The following is a 9,208-nucleotide window of genomic DNA, read 5'->3' on the forward strand; positions in this document are numbered from 1 at the left end:
AATTATGGTTTTATCATTTATTATCTATATTTATTTATCTATATTTAATTTATCATTATTTATTTATATTTTTGTTAAAAATTATATATGAAATATTCATATATATTAATCCATTATCTAAACAGTATTCAGGTAAAAGGCTCTTAAAATTTTTGTTCTGTAGGTACCACAAAAATGTCTGGAATTGTTTGAAAATCCAAGAGGTACAGTCTGCTCAACGTAATGACCCAGACAAATTACCTGCTGAGGAATATGCTATGCGATATGTAGCTCGATCCATTAGAAATTTACCTGATAAATTTTGGACTACAGTAGAGTTGCATAATTTGTACAAAGAAAACAGGGGAGGGGAAAATCACCGCTCAAGATTTCTAACTAAGTTGACTGCCCATATGCAAAATGAGCTTTATGTTTTTTCATCGCCTGGATTGGCAGGCATTGTTATGCTTACAGAAAAAGCATCTTCAGTTTTTAAGATAGTCTCTGAGAACAACAACGATGATGACGATGATGTTTCAATGCAAAAAATTGCTAACAGGACAAAAAAAGAAATCAAAATGATGACAAAAAGAAAAACAGACTACAACGTTATCAACACAGAAAACCTTTTTGATGAATGTAGCAGCACTTTAATGACCTTTTTAGCAAAACTTTCTCCTGGCTTTGACAAAAGTTTGAATGCAGCTCTGATAGGTGCAATTATAACATCTGTACTAACAAAATCATTTACTCAACTGCAGTTAGCGCTTGGTATATTGGTTCATGATAAAAAATTAATTGAACATTTACACGAATAAGGGGGTAACATCTACTTACCAAGAAGTTAGGAGATACAAAATATCTGCAGCTGTAGATAGTGATGAAAGGGGCGAAGAACTTCATTCATCTGATGGCCTTGTGCAAGCAATTTCTGACAACTTTGATGCTTTCATTCATTCACAAAATGGATTAAAGGAAACTCATAGTCTTGCTACAATTATTACCCAACCACAGAGTAAGACCTCGGTAATTAGAAATCCTATTCCAAGATTAAAACAAGAAAAACTAAAATCTGTAAAGATAAAAGATATTGAAATGAAATACTTCCAGGGCCAAAAAATCCACCAATGCCAGAATCATTTTGCAAACAACAAGTTCTTTCACTAAAATTTTTATGTCATCAGAGACTAAGTCTTCAGAAAAGTCAATGTGATGATTTGTCATTTGTAAAGAAGTATCATTCAACAGAAGCATGTCCTGATTTTAATGGCTTCAACACAACACAATTACGTGAAGCTGGTGTATCACTAAAGCCAAAATCCAAGGTAATAAATCAACCTCTTATTGATAAAACTCCATCTGATTCATCTACAACATTAACTGCCATGTATGAAGTAGAAAGAATAACTCAAAAAAGTGGACAAGCAATCACAATATTTACATTAGATCAGCAACTTTACTGAATAGTTTTAGATGTAATATGGTCAGATACTTGGAGATGGAATCATATGATACCAAGACTTGGTGGTATGCACTAAATAATGAGCTTTGTGGGCTGTGTTGGTGTCTTGATGGAAAATAGTGGCCTTGTACCTTGGCTGCAGGGGCGGATCTAGGATTTTTCAAACATCAGTCATAAAACGTCGGAGGCACTCCGCGCCGGGGGGGTCTGAGGCATTCTCCCCTGAGAAATTTTGAATTTCAGAACCTTTAAAATGCCATTTTCAGCGTTTTAGAGCAATACAAGATGTATTTTGTGGGCATCGTTTCTGCGTAAAAATTTTGCAACACATTTTGCTTACGTTTTTTTCAAAAAAAAAATGAAGTGAACAATACTTGAATGTTTTGCCAAATACTGTATTTAGGCTCATTATCATGCCAAATATATGGCTCATTAGCATGTCTAGGAAAGTAAAATTTATTTTACAATAATGCTATTCAAAAACAGATATAGTCTTTAAAAATTTCTACAAAGTTGTCAGGTATGGACCCCCCTAGAGACCCCCATTCAAAGCTCAGACTTCAAACCATGCAAGTTTATTGTAACCCTTTACCCATCTCCACATCAGAGCCAGCAAATTCACTTTTTGAGAAAAAACTCAAAATTTTTTTCTGTTAAAGATTAAGAAAATTATCAAAGTGAAAAATTGCAGTTAAGGACAGCTTAATGCCATGAATGTTTATTAGGCATTTCACTAGACTATTATCTTCTGTAAGTATATGCAAGGTGTGCTATATAGCAATCACTAGTAGCATTGTATTTGCAAATACAAACAGAATGTAACCAACATGTCTTTAATTATATAATTACAAGAATGTTAAAATTGGTTCATGTGTCATGCTTACTGGTTATGATAAATATCTTTTCATATGATCAAAGCTCGTTTAAATGTAAATCTGAAATAATTTAGTTTAGAAATTATACTGATCATCAGAAAAATTACCTAGTGATCATGAAAAATACTTTGCTGTTTTGCCAAATTTCAAGGTTTATCTGCATACATTGGAAGACATTTTTACTTTATAGAAAATGCTTTTCATACATCAATAGCCCTTTGGAATTTATGGCAAACAATCTGGTATGAGCCGTAGATTAACACACCTTTACATCTCTACATGAGGTGTTCAGTTAGAAAAGGGGACAATATGTGACATGGGACAACATTTCATGTATGTGAAATACTCAGGTTTAATACCATTCCAGTCAAATTGTCAAAATAAAAAGCTTCATGGATCATAAGACTCAAAATCACAGGTTATAGTAAACAGCTTCTCATGTAATCAATGTTAGTTTTCTCAAATCTTAAACAATATGTAGTATAACTGTCCAATGATTGAATGATCAATGATCATAAACTGAAAACCCCAAACATTTGTTTATGATAAAGTAAATAATAGTATGGCGCCTTATGGCTACAGATTTTTTGTCCATTGAAATATATTTGCAGAAATGTAGGATTTCGCTGCCATATAACGGCCACGATTCCCCAAGCATTAAAGAAATCATAGCTAAAAGTCCTTCGGCAACAACAATTTTAGAAGCATCAATCTGCTTACCATACGCCATATTAACATAAATCGCATCACACACTCGCATAAATTGACTTTGATATATTGCATTCATGCATACACTTCACTTGTCCTTTACTTACGATTTTCGATGTAAATTTCTGCTGATAAAACTCAAAACAATGTTGGCTTGCTTTTGAACATCAATGACTGAAATGTCGCTCGCGAGATCGTCTTTGCCAAGCATTTACAATTCATCCATAAATTTTTCACCCTCTTGAAAAAATTCCCAGTTTGGAAAGCAGCATTCATGTCAACATATGAATTTGTAAAAGATTTCCATAAATTCAATCTGATTGTAGTTTAGTTTCTATCATGCTTATAAAAATTACTATGAAACCATCAAACATTCAATTCAGACAGTGAGCTTGACTATGTTAGTTCAGTTGGCTATCAGTCGAAATCGGTCAAACCAATCACAGTAAGACAAAAATTCAAATGAACCAATTGTAAGATAGCAATTGGACTCCCTTATAGGTCTGGCCACCCCTATTATCGGTCGAGATTATTCCAGACTGTCCACTGATCTGGCCATTGACCAATAAAATAGCGTTACTGGCGTTCATAGACTCCTTTATAAGTCGAACCAGTCAAGCCACCCCGCTTATCAGTCGGTTATTCCAGGTCAATTAAAATTCAACTGATCTGGTTACCAAGGAGATATTCGTTGCATTAGTCATTAGTTTTCAATAATAAATAAAGCTGGATTTTTATCACGAAGTAAATGCGATAATAAAGTAAGAATAATTTTTAATTAATATGAATAAGTAATTTTTGAATTTCAAACATCAGTCGCGCGACGGATTTGACATACTCTAGATCCGCCCCTGCTTGGCTGCAAGGCGCTTTTGCAGGAGTTCCCAAAATGATAATAGTAAAGAAATTTCCGATGAACGTTCGTGCATTAAGACTATTAGTATGAATGTTTTATGCAGTGCGGTGTTTGAAATTAAATGAAGATATGATCTTCGCACTTTTCTGGACAATTTAAGCAATCGTCTCAGGACCTGAAAAAATCAGGTGACTCAACGGCATTCGAACCCATGACTTCTGCGGTGACGGTGCAGTGCTCTGACCAACTGAGCTATGAAGTCACACAGTGGTGAGCAGGTCAATATTGTTGGGCTCATGTTTTCTCGTGAAAGGAATGTAGTATGAATGTTTTATGCAGTGCGGTGTTTGAAATTAAATGAAGATATGATCTTCGCATTTTGCTGGATACAATGTTCTGATCAGGTGACTCAACGGAAGCTGAAATGTTGCTGACACTGAGCTGAAGTCACACAGTGGTGGCAGGTCAATATTGTTGGGCTCATGTTTTCTCGTAAAAGGAATGTAGTATGAATGTAACAATATTGACCTGCTCACCACTGTGTGACTTCATAGCTCAGTTGGTCAGAGCACTGCACCGGCACCGCAGAGGTCATGGGTTCGAATCCCGTTGAGTCACCTGATTTTTTTCAGGTCCTGAGACGATTGCTTAAATTGTCCAGCAAAGTGCGAAGATCATATCTTCATTTAATTTCAAACACCGCACTGCATAAAACATTCATACTATATTCCTTTCACGAGAAAACATGAGCCCAACAATATTGACCTGCTCACCACTGTGTGACTTCATAGCTCAGTTGGTCAGAGTACTGCACCGGCACCGCAGAGGTCATGGGTTCGAGTCCCGTTGAGTCACCTGATTTTTTCAGGTCCTGAGACGATTGCTTAAATTGTCCAGCAAAGTGCGAAGATCATATCGTCATTTAATTAAGACTATTAGTCTTGGAATTGTTGAGAGGTTTCACTGATGATATAGCTTCTTTTGATGAATTTGAAGAAAAGCTTGAGACTGTATCTCAAGAAAATGCCTTGGCTGAACATTGGGTGAAAAATCTTATTCGACCAGTATTTCTCATGATGCTGTTTATTCGTGCTGAGAGGGAAGGTGAATTCCCCTTACACATCTATGCTTGCAAAGAAATGCTCCCATATTTTTTCGCTGCAGGCCACATAAATTATGCAAGATATGGGCTTTGTTATCTACTAACTATGACAAAATTACCTCCAAATATTTTGGACAAATTTTTATCAGGAGAGCATGTCTTACATCACAAGCAAGGAATTTGGAACGGAATATGGTCAGACATGATGATAGAAACGACGTTTATGAAGTTTGGGAAAGGTCCCACTGGAATTATTGGGAAAACAACGAATCCAAGAACCATACAGATATGGGCAAAAAGTCAACACAGATGCAATGAAGTGCTACAAAATTTAGATGAGTTGCGGAATAAGGATGAGAAAATCATGACAACACATAAAGAAGAAACATCTGGTAGAATTAAAAATGACCAAGTTGATCAAACGAAGTTAAAGAATTTTCTCATAACCTGCATTCACCCACTTGATAGTAAATCCCACACTTTATCTAGCCTCTGTAATATATACACTGGTCAGATAGCAGGAAAAACTATTAATGTTAACAAAGCAGTAGACATTGGTAAAGAGCAAATGAAATCATTTCAGAGTAATTTACCTGAAGGTTTCCGGTCGAAATTAAAGAAGGAAGTTGTAACTATGAAAACTCCAAAAGAGGTGAAGAATAAAACCGCTGTGGAGGTATATAATACTGAAATTATTTTCTCAAGGGTTCTCTACTTAAATTCAGCGAATAAAATCAACATAAATGATCTTTTTTCATATGAGTTAGCACCTATACCTACCGCTTTATTTAAAGACACTGGTGAAGGTAGATACCCCACAGCTAAAGCTGATTTAAAAATGCGTTAGTAGAGGTTTCAGTGAGAAATATTAAACCAGAAGCAACACTGATTGATGGATGTGCAATGATCCATAGCGCTTTATACTGGCCAAAAGGTGGTAAAGTGTCTGATTTATTGGTTTCTTTACGATCGTATATTTTAAAGATCTTAGCTCAAACAGATGTTTATCTTGTGTTTGACAGGTACCATGATTATAGCATTAAATCAGATACCAGACAAGAAAGGTTATCTCAATTCCGACGATCTCATAACCTTAGTTCTTCAAGTCCTCTTCCAGCAAAAGAGATAGCCATGAAAGTGACAGATACTAAAAAGCAATTAATTGAGATGGCAAAAGATGACTTGCTCAAGAATATTCCAAACCATTCAAACAAACTGATCATTACAGCAGAAGCTGAAACACCATATCAAGTACATTTAGGAGTTCAGACGATAAGAAATGATCTAAAGTCAAGACAGGAGGAAGCTGATGTGATTATCCCTTACCAAGTATCAGAAGCAATAGCCGATGGAAAAAAATCTGCTAAAGTAATTTGTGAAGACACTGATGTTTTTGTTTTGCTTTGTCACTGTTATAACAATAAAAACTGGAACATAGATGTTTATATGACTGATTTCACAGAAGGAAAAAACATTATATCAATAAACGATACAGTAAAGAAACATAAACCATTGATCCTTGAATTGTTATCTGTACATGCTCTATCTGGTTGCGACACTGTACCAATGTATTTTGGAATAGGAAAAAAGAAAGCTCTAAAAGTCGCTGCCACGTTGAAGTTATCTTTTCTTGGTGAAATAGATGCCACTGAAGATCAGTACTTATCAGAATCAAGAAAATTTATTGCTGCATGTTATAGTGCAAAATATGAGAGTTTCCTCAAAAAATAGGTACATCCAACTATTATAGTACATAATTTATTTTGAAGATAACTTATGTTTCTTTCAAAATGTAATAATAAGCCTCTAATTATTGCTGTACTAATCTAAACAAATTTTGTTTCGATTGTCTTTCTAATAAACTATGAGTTTCTGTTTCTTGCTGTAAAAAGATTAGGACGCTATTAATTTTGCTTCCATTGATGTTGAAAATAAAACTTACATCGTAAACATATAACTGAGAGCTGACTATATGTTTTAGCTTTGGTAATTATATGTTTTGATATGCTTTTTCTCCTGTTTTTAACCTTAGACAGGTAATTTGGCAACGAAGAACCAAAGGAGCCAAAATAACGTCAAAACCTCCTGCTTTGAAATCTTTGCCACCAACAGATGACGTCCTTGATTTCATTATCAAACGTGCAAGATACCAACGTCTGATTTGGGGCTCCTGCCTTCAGTGTGATCCTCCGGCATATGATCCATGTAAGGTAGGGAAAAAAGACTTCTTATATCAATAACATATTGTGTCATGGAGGTGGGAAAAATGAATTTTACCCACAAATATATGTGATTTAAGAATTCTTTTGTACTTTATTATCTTAGTATGGTTGGTTAAAAGATACTGAAACCAAAACGTTACAACCAATTATGATGCCTAGGGGAATGAAAGCTGCTCCTGATGAAGTGATCAAAATTAACAGCTGTGGCTGCTCAGGTACTACTTTTAAATATAAAAGCAATTCTTAGAAAAATATTCCCAATCAAATACCTTCAATTTTAAATTAACTTGCAAACTTCAACGTTCATAAACATTGATTGAAGTTGTTATTATAGTTTTTCTTCTGAATGAAGTGTCATTAATATTTCATAGTAGGATTGACCATCACAACTAAGCATTTAAGGTAAAATAAATGCTGGGAAAATATGCTTTAAAAATTATATTTAATATTTAGTTTCGAAATGCAAGTCAATGGCCTGTTCCTGTGCAAAGTCACAGATTGGATGCACAGAACATTGTAAATGCGAGGGAGATTGTCGAAATATATGGAATGCTGGTGGCTATGCGGAAGATGATGGTGATAATTCTAGAGAAGAATCAGCAAGGGAAGATGAAAATGAAACATGATAGACAATGTGATAGGATAATGTTTTATTAACCTGTTTTCAAAAATTAATGAAACATATATTGTAAATGTCACTTAATCGGTGTATATTTGGGTTTTTTAGTGAAAAAATGTTATGAATTGGCCTATCCAAAAGTTTTAATATCATCTAAATATATTAATTTGCATTAAGATTCGCTAAATAAAACGTCTTACAGGAGCTTATGCTAAAAAATTGATATAAGAAGTATTTTTGACTATCAAGTATTGAAATTTTGGTACCAAGGAATACACGGTTTTTCCGATTTTTCCCATTTTGCTAGTAGGTTATGTTTTGCACTTGCCCAGGGTTTGGGAAGTTGCAATATGTCCTAAAATACTTTCATATGGTCCCTGAACACATTTCTGGAAAAAAGTTGCACTTAGTATTTTTGTCGAGGTACCCTTAACTCAGCCCCTGACTAAATATAAATATATTCAACGTCATAACATCTCTCAGAAAACTATAAAATCCTCATCATACATCGAAAATCTATGATAGACACTAACGATCAATCAATCTGTCAGATAAATACCAGGAGAAGTGGGGAAGTAATAGCATCAGAAAAGGGCGCAAAGAAAAGCTCAAAAATCACCTCGTTTTCCAAGGCTCATTTTACTCAAATATGATTAGCTAACATAGGCGTACAAGGCGGAGGTGCTGGGGGTGGTGCAGCACATCAATTTTGAGCTAAAGCAATTTTTACTCAAAAGTCGGGAAATATTCGGTCTTTTGTGGACAAAATAATAGACAAATTAATCACTTTAATTAACAAAACTAATTTTAAGTAAAAAATAGGAAGAAATTTTATAACAGGGCAAACTCTATTTGACATTTTCCTTTGCTTTTTATATTAACAATGCTGTCTGGTTAAAGCATTTGCGCGTAGCTTAAACATGGAAAAAAGTATTTTTATCTACACCATATTTGAGGTGCAGGAACATTAAAGCTTTAAAATTTAACTGGTAATATTTGCCATCCCTCATTACGCCTTTTCGGCTTTCACATTTAAATTGAATTGAATTTATTAGTCGAATACGTTGACAATTTATCTCGTATGATAATTAAAAGAAAACTATAAAAACGTTTATATTCATAGCGGCTGTATTGAAAAAAATGCTGTATCTTCCACTTTACATAAACTCTTTCTCTTTGAGGCCAAGGTAATCATGAACATCCAGTAACAAAGAAATGCAAAAACATTGAAATTGAAAGTATGTAAAAGTTTACAAACTGCCCGCCATAATTAAATTTCCTATGTTATCTTTTGGGTAACCCTATGATAATCAATTGACGAATTCGCACTGATCTCATTTGTATGATGTTTGACTAATGAATTCATAGTCACAGAATAAATTATT

At 34.4% G+C, this 9,208-nt stretch overlaps 1 protein-coding gene across 1 annotated transcript in view; it reads left to right on the forward strand.

The window, feature by feature from the left end:
* The window catches only part of LOC124443684, a 103,240-nt gene that overhangs the window by 65,006 nt on the left and 29,026 nt on the right, over nt 1-9,208 (forward strand). The window lies entirely within an intron of this gene.

Source organism: Xenia sp. Carnegie-2017, unplaced genomic scaffold (genome assembly GCF_021976095.1).
Source record: "Xenia sp. Carnegie-2017 unplaced genomic scaffold, XeniaSp_v1 HiC_scaffold_21, whole genome shotgun sequence".
NCBI classification, from domain to species: Eukaryota; Metazoa; Cnidaria; class Anthozoa; order Malacalcyonacea; family Xeniidae; genus Xenia; species Xenia sp. Carnegie-2017.